Source organism: Gorilla gorilla, chromosome 1, assembly GCF_029281585.2.
Source record: "Gorilla gorilla gorilla isolate KB3781 chromosome 1, NHGRI_mGorGor1-v2.1_pri, whole genome shotgun sequence".
In the NCBI taxonomy this organism is placed as follows: domain Eukaryota; kingdom Metazoa; phylum Chordata; class Mammalia; order Primates; family Hominidae; genus Gorilla; species Gorilla gorilla.
Window position 1 is genome coordinate 164,382,055 of NC_073224.2, and position 14,988 is coordinate 164,397,042.

The following is a 14,988-nucleotide window of genomic DNA, read 5'->3' on the forward strand; positions in this document are numbered from 1 at the left end:
TGTTAAAAAAGAAGGGTATAATCTATATATTTATATATATTAAACATGTGCTAATACATGAAATGCCTTCAGACATTATCTCATTTAATCCTCACAACAGCCCTCAGAGGGAGCATAGTGGTTCTCAGCTGTGGGTCAGTTTCCAAATACTCATGAAGTTTAAATGCAATTGTCCAGGTCTTGCCTCAGACCTACTGAATCAGAAACTGTTTGGTTTTTAATATGTACTGTGATTGAGAATCACTGAAGTGGGTATTCCTTTTGTATATTTTACATACATGAATATTGAGGCTTCGAGAGGATGCATAATTTGACTATGGTTTTTGATATAGTATAAAACTGAAAAAGTATTCCATTTATTTATTCAGCAAATACTTACTGGCATTGGATCATTAATGAGTCCGTCTGACTTTAAAGACTATGCTCCTAATTATTCAGATAAATTCAGTTTATGTGATCTACCAGAAAAAAGTGTGTTTTTAAAGAGAGAGAAAACTAATATTTACAAAGTGATTTGCAGTCCCTTTACAAAACATAACAACCTTTCAAATTTTCTTAAATCATTGCTGTTTTACAAATTAGAAAACCAAGGGTGAGTGAGATGAAGTGATTTGTCCAAAATTGTACAACCAGGAAGTCCCAGGGTTGAGTGTGGAACCAGGCTTTCTGACTTTCTGGCTATGGAGTTTAGCTTTTTTGAACCGCTACTTAATCACATATTTATGTATAAAATTAGAATAAGAAAGATAAGTTATGTGTTATTTGCAGGATTAATTATCTTCCTGATCATTAAATTTACTTAGAAATTGTAAAAACCCCACTGGGCATGGTGGCTCACACCTGTAATCCCAGCACTTTGGGAGGCTGAGGTAGGTGGATTGCTTGAGCCCAGGAATCCAAGGCCAGCCTGGACAACGTGGTGCAACCCCTTCTCTACTGAAAACACAAAAATTAGCCAGGCATTGTGGCACATGCTACTTGGGAGGCTGAGGCATGAGAATCGCTTGAACTGGAAGGCTGAGGCATGAGAATCGCTTGAACTTGCGGTGAACTGAGATCTCACCACTGCACTCCAGCCTGGGTGACAGAGCAAAACTCAGTCTCAAAAATACTAAACAAACAAACAAACAAACAAAAATCCCAAAACAACCCCCACAAAACCCCCAAAAGCAAACACAGTATTTATGGCTTGATTTTATGTTCCTAAATCCTAAAGAAAGTGTCAGTGAATCCGTCTTCCAAATATGAGGACTCTAGCTTTTCTAATTAGCTAGTAGAAATACTGACCGTGTCCTAATTCATTGTTAATTCAGAATACATTTACCACTTTTACTGTGTAAGGGTTTTTATATTCTAATGTGATACGGTACCTAGACTAGTTTGCCAGTGCAGTGACTGAAACAGATTAATTTATTCACACCAGGAAGAATGCAGTTAGGATAGTGCTGCACTGCTCTTACTTTCATGAACCTTTTAATTACCTTTGCCTTACACCCTTTCCACATAGACTAGACCACAGAAGCTCAAAAGGACAGTTTCACTGTAAAGGGACAGAGCCATTTGGAGTGAGGCCCTTAAGCCCTTTATTTTGGATGTCTCCTCCCCAGTTAGTTGGGTGGCAATTCAGAAAGATAAATTTTCATTTAAGACACTTTATTAAAAAGCCACTTTGAATCTATAAGAACATGTGGCATGGGAGATGTCCTCTTGTCTTAGAATTTGAGACCTCAAAGCTTGGGACATTGAGTGACAATCTCCTCCATACTTCAGAGATTGGTGCTGGACCCAGCCCCATAGGAATTACTGAAAATTGGCCGGACCACCAACTGGTCTGTGATCTGCCTTTGGCCTATTCAGACCTCTTTTAGAGGGAAGGGAGGCAGATGCTTCGCTCACCACCAAATCACATGTTGGGAAGCCCCAAGAGTACTGCATATAGAGGTTATGGTCATCTACAAAATGGTAGAGTGTCATCTCTGTCCCTGGCTGGATGTTTGCCAAATTGCAAAAATTAGTGGGGTTTCCCTTTGCATCTAGCTGAGCAGAAAGTGAGTTTTTTCTTGAGAGAAACTGACATGTGACTCTCCATAATTTGAAGCAAAGTGTGATAATAATAGGTCTCTGCTTCTTTTCTGGAAAAGACAAAGGATAGAAAACAAAGTAGAGCTGCCCTTGACTGCAGGGCAACGAGGAAGGAGTCAGCAGTTTGTCAAGCTGCACGTTCATTGTACTTCCTGTGAGTCAAGAGGACCCTAAGAGGGCTGCCTACTGGGGCAAAGCTGAGGGGTGCAGGTGATTCTGAGCGGTCACCTAAAGAGCTCACTGTCTATTGTAGGAAACGTGTAGGGCATCAGAACTTGTTGAGAGTCTCCCAAGAATCTGCAAATGTACTTAATGAGATCCAATATTTGGAAGGCTGCTATGACAGAGGGCATCTGATAGTCAAATGAGAGTTATAAATTAGCTCCTTTTTTGATCCCTGCCATCTCCCAGGATTCAGAAATGGAAAGGGCAAGGTTGGGGGTGGGATAGGGAGAGAAGAGAGGAGTATAAAAAACCAGCACAGAGTCCTCCCCTATGTCTTCTCACAGCTTCTCTTCCCCTCACACTGAGTCATTCCTGAGCTGACAGGAGGGGACGCTCCAAATCAAGTATTAGATTAATGCTTTGAGTTAGACAAGACTGAACTTTTTAATACTGGATGACAAAATTGTTATCATGAAAAGAAATCTGAAAGAGACACTGTCAAGGCTAGAGGAGGGGAGACCTGACAGAATGTCTGAATGCAGTGATGGGAGAAAAATGAAGTTGTTTCCTGATTGCTACCGAGTCCAGCTCATGCAATAATTAATAATGAAGGGCCCAGATTCCTTAGCAGATAAATTGTAGAGAAAAGGAAATGATGGGAGAGGATTCTGTTTTCTGAATTATAAACTTAGAAAATCACTGTAGTGAAAGGCTTCATTTAAATAAGAGGCTAAATTAGAAAGTTTCCTTGATACCTTCGGACTTTAAAAATCTATACTTTTTTGTGGGGGTAGGGGAGGAGTGTTACCCTCAGATTTATTTGTGCAAACAGCACAGAAGGACACCAGCCCTATGCAGACGGCAGTGCAGGGCGGGTCACACCAGTCCTTCTGTCCTCATATTGGCAGATGGAGATCTCTACTTTGAACCCTTTGTAGTGGCCTGGGCGCCTTTGGGAGCCTGAGCTGGAACTGAAGCTGGAGCTGCAGGCTGGGCCTTGGTTTGATCCTTGGTCTTGGCCTTTGGCCCGCACAGCCTGAGCCCTTTGGCAATGTGGGCATGAGCATGCTTCCCAAGCTTGGAGTGGGCAATGTGGGCAAGTCGATGGAGCTTTTGGCTGACACCCTTTGGGATCTTGGGCTTAACTTCCTTGGGCTTTACCAGGGCCTTGATAGCCTTTGCACGTGAACTCATGGCCTTGGCATTGTTGGCCTGCATCTTCTTTAGGCCCTTCTTGTTGTGCTTCTTGGCAAAGCACATGTTCCTCAGGAACTTGGGGTCCACCCCTTAAGAGATTCGTATCTTTGTGATTGGGGTTTCTTGAGGCAATTTCTGTGCCATATTCGGGACCAGTTGTGTGTGGTGTGGTTCTTGGACTTGGCCATGTCTGCACTGTAACCCGTGGCTCCTGAAGCGCCTGGAAGTGAACGCTCAGTATCCTTTTGTATATAACTGGATATCTTGGTCTGTTTGCATTACTGTAAAAGAACACCCGAGGCTGGGTAATTTTTAAAGAAAGAGATTTACCTGGCTCACAGCAGGCTGTACAAGAAGCATGGCATCAGCCTCTGTTTTTGGCGAGGACTCAGACTGCCTCCAGTCACAGTGGAAAGCAAAGAGGAGCTGCTGTGTTCAGAAAGCACATGGTGAAATAGGAAGCAAGAGAGAGGGGAGAGGCAGGTGCTAGGCTCTTTTAAAAACAGTTCTCAAGGGAACTAAGAGTGAGGATTCACTGATTTCTGTGATGACAGCACCAAGTCATTCATGAAGGATCTACAGCCATGACCCAGACACTTCCCATTAGGCCCCACCTCCAACACTGAGGATTTGTGGGAACAAATGTCAAACAGTACTACCTGGGATCAAGTGTTATTTTGGAATACTGTACCCCTTTCCCACATCATCTTATTCCATATACATTATTTTTATGAATTATCATAGAAGAGTTTTCATTATATTTCTAAAATTACATTCTTCATTGCTGACAATGCAGCTTTAACCAACAATTGTTGGTCCTAATAGTGAAATTAACTATTTGGCATTTTTATATATTTTACCTAGTGGACCATAATGGCTTAAGCCTTTTGAGTATAAGCCAGTTCATTTAGTTACCTCCACCATTTCTTTCAACCAAGACTCACAAGGAACAATTTTAACAGACTCCATGTTCAATTTTTAGACAATGAGCTTTGGTTTTTGGAAACAGCTTGATCATATAGTATAATATAAATGCTAGGTCCACCTCCAGTTTTTTAAGATTTTGTCTACTAATGTGAATGGTCTTTGATACTCTTGGTAATGAAAGGATTAAATCATTGATGTCATTATATGTTGAATTTGGCTATTTTCATCAGCCTTCAGGGTCTGGCTTGTCTGCCTTTTAAATGGACAAAATGGAGTAACATAATTTGTTTTTAAAAATTTTATTGCCTTAAGATATTTCTGACTTTCTGGCGTGTGTTTATAGCTAGGCTTTATGGATAGTAGGTATCTGAGAAAGAAAGTATCTTTCCTCCCCACAGGCACTAATTCCATCTTGTAGGTTTTGATTTTTTAAAAAAATCTTCCCTGTGCATTATGCTAAACATATGGGCCCTCTTTCCTTTCCTTTCTTTGTTTTTCTTTTTTTTTTTTTTTGAGACAGAGTCTTGCTCTGTTGCTCAGGCTGGAGTGCAGTGGCTCGATCTCAGCTCACTGCGACCTCTGCCTCCCAGGTTCTACTGATTCTCCTGCCTCAGCCTTCTGAGTAGCTGGGACTACAGGTGTGGCCACCATGTCCAGCTAATTTTTGTATTTTTAGCAGAGACAGGGTTTTGCCGTGTTGGCCAGGCTGGTCTCGAACTCCTGGTCTCAAGTGATCCACCCTCCTCAGCCCCTAAAGTGCTGGGATTACAGGTGTGAGCCACTGCGCTGGGCCCTAACTTATTATTCTGTTTTGTTCCTATGAATTCTTCAGAAGAACCAACTTTGGAGTGTTATGGCTCTTTCTGCTAACAAACTTGTTTGTATGTGGTACTTAGTTTATCTTCCTACCATGAACAAGCAGCTATGGACCTTGTGGTTGAGACAACATAAGACAGCACAAATATTTGCACCTGACTCTCAAACCACACATTTTAGAGCTAGTCATATGAGACACCCACCCCGTGGTAATTCATTTTTCAGAATGCTGCATGTTTTACTGCTTGGCTAAGTTCGTAAATCCTACAACTTAAAGTTTTGCTTTTTTATTTTTATGTTTATTTGTGACTAATATTATATCTGGGAATTAGAGTTCTATCTTTTGATGCTAAAAATATAATATTTTTATTCTATGCTGTAGGTAGTCTTTTTTATTTTTTATTTTGAGAAGTGCTTAAATGAAAGACTCTCTGCTGTTAATATTTTATCAATAGATTTTATGCAGTGTGAGTCCTTCCACAGAGACATGCTCACTGGATAGTTAACAATTTTCAACTAGTAAAAATATGCATGGAAAATACTATGCTTGCTCCTTACATGCTGAATTATTAAAAACATCCAAAAATTTGATCTGAGATGTTAAATGCTGACCATTTGTGTTATCTTCCTGAATTACTTTTTAAAAAATTCTTCTGGTTGGCAGGTTCAGATAGGCTGACTACTTTGTGTGTGTGTGTGTGTGTGTGTGTGTGTGTGTGTGTGTGTGTGTGTGTGTGTAGATAGTTGAATTTTGTCTTCTCCAAATCCTCTCTCTTTGTTATAGGAAAATCTATAGAATCATTTCAGATTTGTTCTTCTATATATTCTGTCTTCTCTAAACCTTATCTATTGAGAAAACTTTTTTCATTATCAATTCAAAAACATTCCTAGATCTTAATATATTTCATATGACGCCTGCAAGAGGTGTAATTAGTAGGAAAGGGGTCTTTTAAATGCATTGGGTTCAAGTAAAAGTGCTATCCATTTAGAATTCATACTGAAAAGGAATATATTAGTGTAGGGAAGTGAATGAGAGTCCTCTTGAAATATTTTGCTTAGGGACCTATAACTTATTCTAAGCTCCTGACTTACATTTTATTTATTTATTTACTTATTTATTTATTGAGACAGTCTTGCTCTGTCACACAGGTTGGAGTGCAGTCGTGTGATCACAGCTCACTGCAGCCTTGAATTCCTCAGTTCAAGTGATCCTCCTGCATCAGTCTCCCAAGTAGCTGGGACTATAGATGTTTGCCTCCATGCCCAGATAACTGACTTAAATTTATGTATTCTGGTCAAGTTCAGCTGATTAGTCAAAGGCATTTCCTTTAATTCTGCAATGCCTTCAGTAGTCATCCAAATGGCACATTTTCCCAGATTATAACTAACTCCTTTTCCTGTTTAATTAATGGTCATAGTTCAGAGTTCATTTCCTGACTGAAACCTCTACTTTCAGCAATTTAAACTGTGGATTTTAATTATTAGGTTAATAATGAGCATTTAGAACTCAAAGATACCGGCTTTTAATCCATATTACTATTATTGATTTGAATATTTATAATATATGTTCCATTTTAGTACATATGGTAGATTATGCTAATATTTTCATATTTTAAATGCTGAATTTAGCAATACAGATGATTTTGTAAGTGACAAATAAAAGTTGTATGTATTTTCAGTGTACAGCATATTTTATATATGTATCCATTGAGAAATGATTAAATCAAGCCTGATAACATATCTGTCACCTCACATATTGTTTGTGGTGACAGTATTTAAGATCTACTATATCAGCAATTTTCTAGTATCAATACATTATTATTAACTATGTTTTACTATGTTGTACAATAAAGCTCTGGAACTTGTTTATCCTGTCTAACTGAAACTTTGCACCCTTTGACCAACATCTCCCCATCCCTGCACCTGCCGCCACAGCCCCTGGCAACCACCATTCTATGCTCCGTTTCTGCAAATTTGACTGTTTTAGATTCCACATATAAATGAGGTCACAATATTTGTTTTTCTATGCTGGGCTTATTTCACTTAGCACACTGTACTTCAGTTTTGTTAGGATTTCCTTCTTTTTATAAGACTGAATAGTATTCTATTTTATGTCTATCTATCTATCTATCTATCAATCATCTGTCTATCTCTGTCAATCATCTATTTGTCTATCTTTGGAATTTAAGAAGGTAAAGAGAATGACAAGAGAAAAATATTGGTGTGTTAGATGTTTTTCTGTGCTATTTCAGTTATTAATCACAGAGCTTGAGTGAAATTATTTTAACTATTTAAACTCAATTAGCTTGAAACTTTTAAGAAATCATAAAAAATGAATACAGAACCATACATAAATTATATATCACTAATTTTTATAATTCTTCTTACTCAAAATTTACTTGGGAAAAATATAGAAACTGTATTTATGGATTGTTTAAGGAGTATAAAATATTTAAAAGCTATTAAAAAACTAGTTTTTAGCAGATCATCTTTAGAGAATGTCTTTGGAGCTTTATAGTCATGAGTTTTTAATGTTAGATTAATTTCATATTAAAGACAAAAGTGAAACATTAAGAAACAAACTGTTTTGAAGCTAATGTAATTTATAATCACAGTATATATTGGAAAGACTTAAAAACTAGGAGAAATTACATAAATGAATATCCTGAGTAAACAACAACTAACATTTATTGTACACTTAGTATGTGTCACACATTTTTAGGTGTTTTGTACTTATTAACTTATTGAACTCAGTAATGTCCCAGAATAGGTACACAATAGGATCTGGGGATATACAATGAGGAATCAAACAGAGAAGTAGCTCTGCTCTCAGAGAATTTATATTTTAGGGGGAGAAGACACAAAATAATTAAAATTAATAAATAAAACATGTAGTGTGTTATATGGTGGTGAGTTTTATGAGGTGAAATAAAAGCATAAACGGAAGAAGGGGAGTATGATGTATGAATGTGGTAGTCTTTCATTTTAAGAATGTATTTAGGGAAGGGCTCACTGAGACTGTGAAATTTGAGCAAAGATCTGAAATCGCTGGTAAAGACATCTGGATGTCTGGAAGAAGAAAGGCCCAGAAAGAGGGAATAAGTGCGAAGGCTCTGAGGCGGGAGCATGCTTTGCATGTTTGTTTCAGAAGCAGAGATGCTCATGGCCAGGAGGAGAGCAACTGGAGATGAGGTCAGAAAGTTAATAAAGGGCCTGATTTTGTAGACTTGGGCTTTTATTCTGAGAAATATGCAAAGTTAATGAATGGTTTGAGAAAAGACATTTTAACAGGATTCCTCTAACTACTATGTTGAGAATAGACTGTGGGGGCAAGAGTTAGAAGAGGAGGTCAAGTAGGATGCTGTTGAAATAGCCCAAGCAAGGATTATGGTACTTGGATCAGGGTAGGGGTGGAGTGTGGAGAGAAGTTTTGAATTCTGGATATATTTTGAAGATAGAGCCAACAGGATATGGCGTCTGAAAGAGAAGAGTCAATGAGATGCAAGGCTTTGCTCTGAATCATGGGAAAAGCACTGGGAAGACAGTGGAAGAAACAGGTTCAGGAAAGGAAGATCAAGAATTCAGTTTTGGACATTTTGGATTTGAGATGCCCATTAGACATCCAAGAAGAGGTAAATCTTCACTACACCTCTGTGAGGTAGTTCCCAGTATTGTCCTGATTGTGCAAACAAAGTAACAGTTTAGAAAGGTTAACTTCTCTTTATTCATCAGCAAGTAACAGAGGCAGCATTCAAGCCTGGGCAGTCTGACATCACAGCCCCTGCTTCTAAGCACCATGAGATCTGCGTCTAAGGATTTCAGAAATGAGTATAGTTGTGTTAAATCGTATAGACTTATAATATGGAAAACTCTACCACCCATCAGATCTAGGACTTGCGATAGCTTAGATTAAAATGGCTCTTTTTAAAGGAACATTTAGGCCGGGTGCGGTGGCTCAATGCCTGTAATCCCAGCACTTTGGGAGGCCACAGTGGACGGATCACGAGGTCAGGAGATCGAGACCATCCTGGCTAACACGGTGAAACCCCGTCTCTACTAAAAAAAAATACAAAAAAATTAGCCGGGCATGGTGGCGGGTGCCTGTAGTCCCAGCTACTCGGAGGCTGAGGCAGGAGAATGGTGCAAACCCGGGAGGTGAAGCTTGCAGTGAGTGGAGATCGCGCCACTGCACTCCAGCCTGGGCAACAGAGCAAGACTTCCTCTCAAAAAGCAAAGAAAAAAAAAAAAAGGAACATTTATAAAACCTTAAGTATTTTGGTTTCTCTCTGTCTCTATCTCTATCTCCATCTCCAACTTCATCTCCATCTTCATTTCTCCACCTATCTCTATCTCTATCTCATCTCTATTTCTTTTATAAAAATATTTTTATTTTACTATAATAGACATCCCATTCATCTCTATTTCTCTCTCTCTCTCCCACTCCCCGCCCCCACCTTTACTCTAGAGAGCTGTTTTTCACATCTGTCTAGCTAGGGTGGCAGTTTTCTGTACTACATAGCTCTTACTAGCTTGTGACAACTGTTCTCATTTTGGCTACTACATTTCTGGTGCTGTTTGTATTTATGCCTCTTAGTCACAAGCTCTCCAACATTTTAGCTTTCAAAAAGTTCTTGCCATTCCTGGTTACTTTCTGAATGTTGGTTGACCCAACATTCTACTTTCCTAGGAGTCCATAGTTAATGACATTGTTCAGGCTTCGTGTATCCTACATTTCCATTTTGTCCAATGTGCTTATGGTTAACTCACCACACAGCAGCTGTTTAGGTATTCTTTTGTCAATTAATCTAGCCACACAAGGTCAGCTCAGATTTTTTTGGGTTGCATTGTGCACTACATAACTCAGCAAAACAAGTTATTACAATAGAAATATATACCCTCTGTATTAAGTAGGATAGTGTAAGTGTGGACTACTCTAAATAACTTGTCCAGACAATTGTGGAGTTAAAAAAACACAGTTTTTAAAAAATTATGCATGATCTGCACTAAATTTCCTACCAGCTCCTAGGAAATATTTTGTATCTTGGCATGACAGCCTTAGAAATATGTATTTGTAAATGAGTGGCTGACATACCATTAACTATTCAGCAATACATTCACCAAATCAATACAAATGTAGTGCATAGTCAATAATATGATTCATTTGTCACTTGGTGGTTGGTCCCATCAGAATAAGTACATTATAAAATGCTAAATTTTTTCCTTTCTACATTGTACACTGTATTACCCCATGATTAAACTAAAGTGTTAAAGTCTGAAATCATTTTAGTTCATACTTACAAATAATGACACATGTGGGGGAAGCATTTGGTGAAACAATATAATCAGTTGAGGGAATTTAATATTAGGCTGCCTCGAAAGTATGTGTGACAGAGTTAAGAAACTTGATTATCTATTAAAAATGTGGAGCATGTAGAAATTAAGTCATTTTAGGGAAAGAAAATGATTTTTGGGTTTTCTGCTTGACTCAACTTTAGTAAGCATTTTGATATCCTATACGTTTCCTCTAGAAAATAGGAGTGATAGTACCCCTCTTCACTGGACCTTGATTTCCAGAGTCATCCTAAGGCTTCTCTCATTCTTCATTGTCCTTGTTTATTTTCCCAGTAGAATGTGTACTGCTGTTATTCCCTTACAGACCAAGCTGACCTGGCCAGCACTTTTGTGTTTTACTCCTGTTAGTTCTTAAGCATGTTGCATACAAAAGTCCATAAATGGATACTCAGTCTTCTCCCTTATGTACCTTTTATTGTAGAAATAATTTTCTCATATTACTTAGATTCCCACAATATGGTCTTAATACTTCTAATGACTGGACCAAAGAGAGGACAGAATCACATATAGGAGAGATGTATATGGTAAAGTAGAAATAGTACCTGGGTGATATTGTAGAGGGCAGGGCTTGGTCTATAGGGTGCTGGTAGGAGTGGAGCTCCAAATGAGGTGGGTCTCTGAGGGCTACTTGCTCCACAGTTTTGCCTAAGAGCCAGACCTGCTTCTGCTTTTATATCATTAGGCAGTTTGCTTTATCAGCACTGCTGGCTTATAGTTAAGTATCAGACATATTTATTATTGTCAATATTTTATCAAGATGTATCTGTTTAAAACTGCATGAATTTTAGGTGTCACAGAAGATAACATCCCAAATTTAGTGACAGATAATGATTTGCTATTAGGTCATTCTTGCTTAAGTCAGGTGCACCAAAGCCAAATGGCATGGTTTAGATCACTTACTAAATAATATCAATGTGGACTCTCTGTCCACATTGCTTTCTTAAAACTATATTACTGCAATGCAGTCTACTTGGAGCAGCTTTTGAAAATGCAACTCAGAAAATGAGTGAAGGCTTATTTCTTAAAAGGATAAGCCACAGGGGGAACATTATATTTTTGTCCTCTAGTTCCACAATTTGCTTCCAGGTGCAATTCAAGGTGTTGACTTTGATGCATTTTGCTTTCTTCACTTTTTAAAAAAATATTTTTCCAAATGCTACCTCATGAAGGTTATTCAGCTGAGACTACAAGAAGTTGAGACTTTCGCTGACAGTCTTCAGATTTGCCATATTTGCTGATGCATTGAGTGCATCAGTGCATGGGGTGCATAATTATCTTTGCCATAAATATATTCGGGTAGAAGATGCAAGTGCTATTTCTGAAACTCAGTGTGGCCAAAACATTGTACATGTTTCTTAAAACAACAAAAACTCCCATAGGAGGAGGAAAAAATATCTTTTTTTTTTCTGGCTTTCTTATTTGAGTTGTATACCATATTAAATAAATTATTATTGTGACAATTTACCTGATACTTACTGGAGTAGCTTCTATTTGTTTCATACAATAAATTGGCATAGTTTGTGGCAATAGAGCTTATATGGGGTTGGGTTACGCTCCCTGTGTATAATCATTGTCAATTTTAGTAGTCAGGACGATACCCAGCAACGGTTAAACATTCATTTTGTATTACTTGTGAGGGAGACACTCTAAGGAATATTTTCATTTATCTGTGCATTGATAAACATGCAATTTTATTTAAATAACAAATTTATGTGGTTAAAAATATCAAATAATACAGAAGAATTTATAATAAAAAACCGCAATCCTTAGCCACACCCTTCCCTACCCCCAGAGGTGGCTAACGTTTAACTGTTTTTGTTTTGATTCTTCTGGCAGTTATATCTATACTTCTTTCTTTTTTTTTTTTTTTGAGATGGAGTCTCCCTCTGTCACCCAGTCTGGAGTTCAGTGGCGCAATGTCTGCTCACTGCAACCTCTGCCTCCCGGGTTCAAGCGATTCTCCTGCCCCAGCCTCCTGAGTAGCTGGGATTGTTATATCTATATTTCTAATTAATATGTATCATTATTTCTTGCTTTAGTACCTTTATATACTATTTCCCTTTTTTTTTTTTTTTTTTTGAGATGGAGCCTTGCTCTGTCGCTCAGCTCAGGCTGGAGAGCGGTGGTGCAGTCTCAGCTCACTGCAACCTCCTCCTCCCGAGTTTGAGCAATTCCCCTGCCTCAGCCTCCCTAGTAGTTGGAACTACAGGTGCATGCCACCATGCCCAGCTAGTTTTTGTATTATTAGTAGAGACGGGGTTTTGCCAAGTTAGCCAGACTGGTCTCAAACTCCTGATCTCAGGCGATTTGCCTGCCTTAGCCTCCCAAAGTGCTGGGATTACATGGGTGAGCCACTGCGCCTGGCCATATTTTCTTCTTGATATGCTTAAGACTGAATTTATTTATATTACTCTTTACTTCCCCATTCCTCTTTTTCTACATATGATCATATCAATAGTCTGTTTTCCTACAGATTAACTTTGGTACTTCAAAAATATAATCAAATCTGTATTTCTTATTTCATTGACAATGGACAGTACCTCTGAACTCTCCACTTTGTAAGACAAACACATTATAACTCTCAGTCTTTCTTCCACTTCTTTTTACCTTGGTACTTCTCAATCTTCTAAGCCAATAAACAATATTCCCTCTAAAATGACAAGATAAATATAATATGTCTGCAGAGCTAGGCACAGTGCGTTAGTAATATATTTCCTTCTCTATTGGTCTATGGAAGTTATACTTCTTTCTCAATAGGTTTTATATAGGACTTCTCTGCCACTCAGGAGAGAATATTCTAGCTTCAAATCCCAATGAATTATCTGCTTAAACACTTCACTAATAGACTTTATCATATCCTTGCCCTTTTCATAGTTCTGAATCCATTCAGTTCCTTTTTTCCTCTGAAGACCTGCCTCCTGGAATGCTATATCCACTGGGTCTAGTCTGCCCTGGTTACTCTCTAGGGTCATTCCAAAGCTGTCATTGTGAGACTTACTTTCACTGTTCCCTGGACATCACCCTGTTACTTGGATCTTATGTTTTCTTTATGGCTTACATCCTTAAGTTAACTTCCTAAGGAAGGGTACACAGGAGATAAAATGAGTGAGATCTTGCAAACCACAAAGATCTTTATTCTACTTTCACACTTAATTGATCAAGTCATTTGGCTGGACATATATTTCTTCTTTGAAGATCATTTTTTTTCAGAACTTTGAAAGCATAAATTCACTGTCTTCTAGCACTTAGTTTTGCTGATAAGAAATCTGATATCAGACTAATTCTAATTCATTTGTTGATTACTTTGCTTTTTTTAATCTCTGGAAGTTTTAAAGATCTTTTCTTTATCTTTGTTTTCAACTGAACAACTTTATTTACTTATTTACTATTTTCTGTTATACAGATGCTCCTTAACTTAGTGGAGTTATGTCCTAATAAACCCACTTTAAGTTGAAAATGTCATAAGTCAAGAAGGCATTTAATACACCTAACCTACCAAACATCATAGCTTGGCTTAGCCTATCTTAAAGGTGCTCAGAACACTTACATTAGCCTACAGCTGGGCAACACCATATAATACAAAGCTTGTTTTATAATAAAGCATTGAATATCTCATGTTATTTTTTTGAATAGTGTGCTAAAAGTGAAAACCAGAATGGTTATATGGGTACTTGAGGGATGATTTCTACTGAATGTATATTACTTTCACAGCATGGCAAAGTAAAAAAATTAAGTTGACCTATTGAAAGTCAGGGGATGTCTGTATTTATTTTTTGCTAATCATCTCCCCTCTATGTACTTTCTCAACATTTATTAGTCAATATTGATCATCCTGGATATATCCTCTGTGTTTCTTTAGTCTATATTTTCTTTGTCCTTACTGTTCCATGTCTTGGGAGACTTCCCTGGTTTTGTCTTGTAAGACTTCTCTTAAATTATATGTTTTAATCTAAGATCATTTTCTTATTCACCTATGTTTTTTCATAATATATTTTTCCTGTTTGCAGAGTCAACATTTTTGGGAATGTCTCTGAGAATATTATTTTGAGGGTTTCAAAAGCACTCTCAAATCCTCTGGATTATTAGCGCTTGTGGTGGAGCCATTTTTCTACTAGTTTATATCTTTCTCTTTCATATTGCTGGCTTTAGTCAAACATTTAGTGATTTTGGTGGGCTGTCCATCTGGAAGAATGAAACTGACTGGGGGCTCTGGGTACGGGAGATGTTTCTTGACTGGCATCCTCTGCCTTTTGCTTCATGACTAGGGCACTGATCATTAAGCCTGAGAATCCCTAATTACTAGGATGAGGAGGGCTTTAATTAGCACATTAACGTACTGTCTTATTTTTTTCTAGTATGATCAGAGAAGATAGCTCACATTTTTTTCATTCAGTGTTAAGTGCCTGGTTTTAGGCAGTCTTACTTCCAGGGGTGGGAAAGGGCTAGTAT

General features: G+C 38.0%; 1 protein-coding gene and 1 pseudogene across 6 annotated transcripts in view; one reads left to right on the plus strand and one right to left on the minus strand.

Annotated features, from left to right (window-relative positions):
* SLC44A5 (solute carrier family 44 member 5) overlaps positions 1–14,988 on the plus strand; it is a 521,022-nt gene that overhangs the window by 139,496 nt on the left and 366,538 nt on the right. The window lies entirely within an intron of this gene.
* Positions 3,161–3,659, minus strand: LOC101139614 (large ribosomal subunit protein eL29-like; annotated as a pseudogene).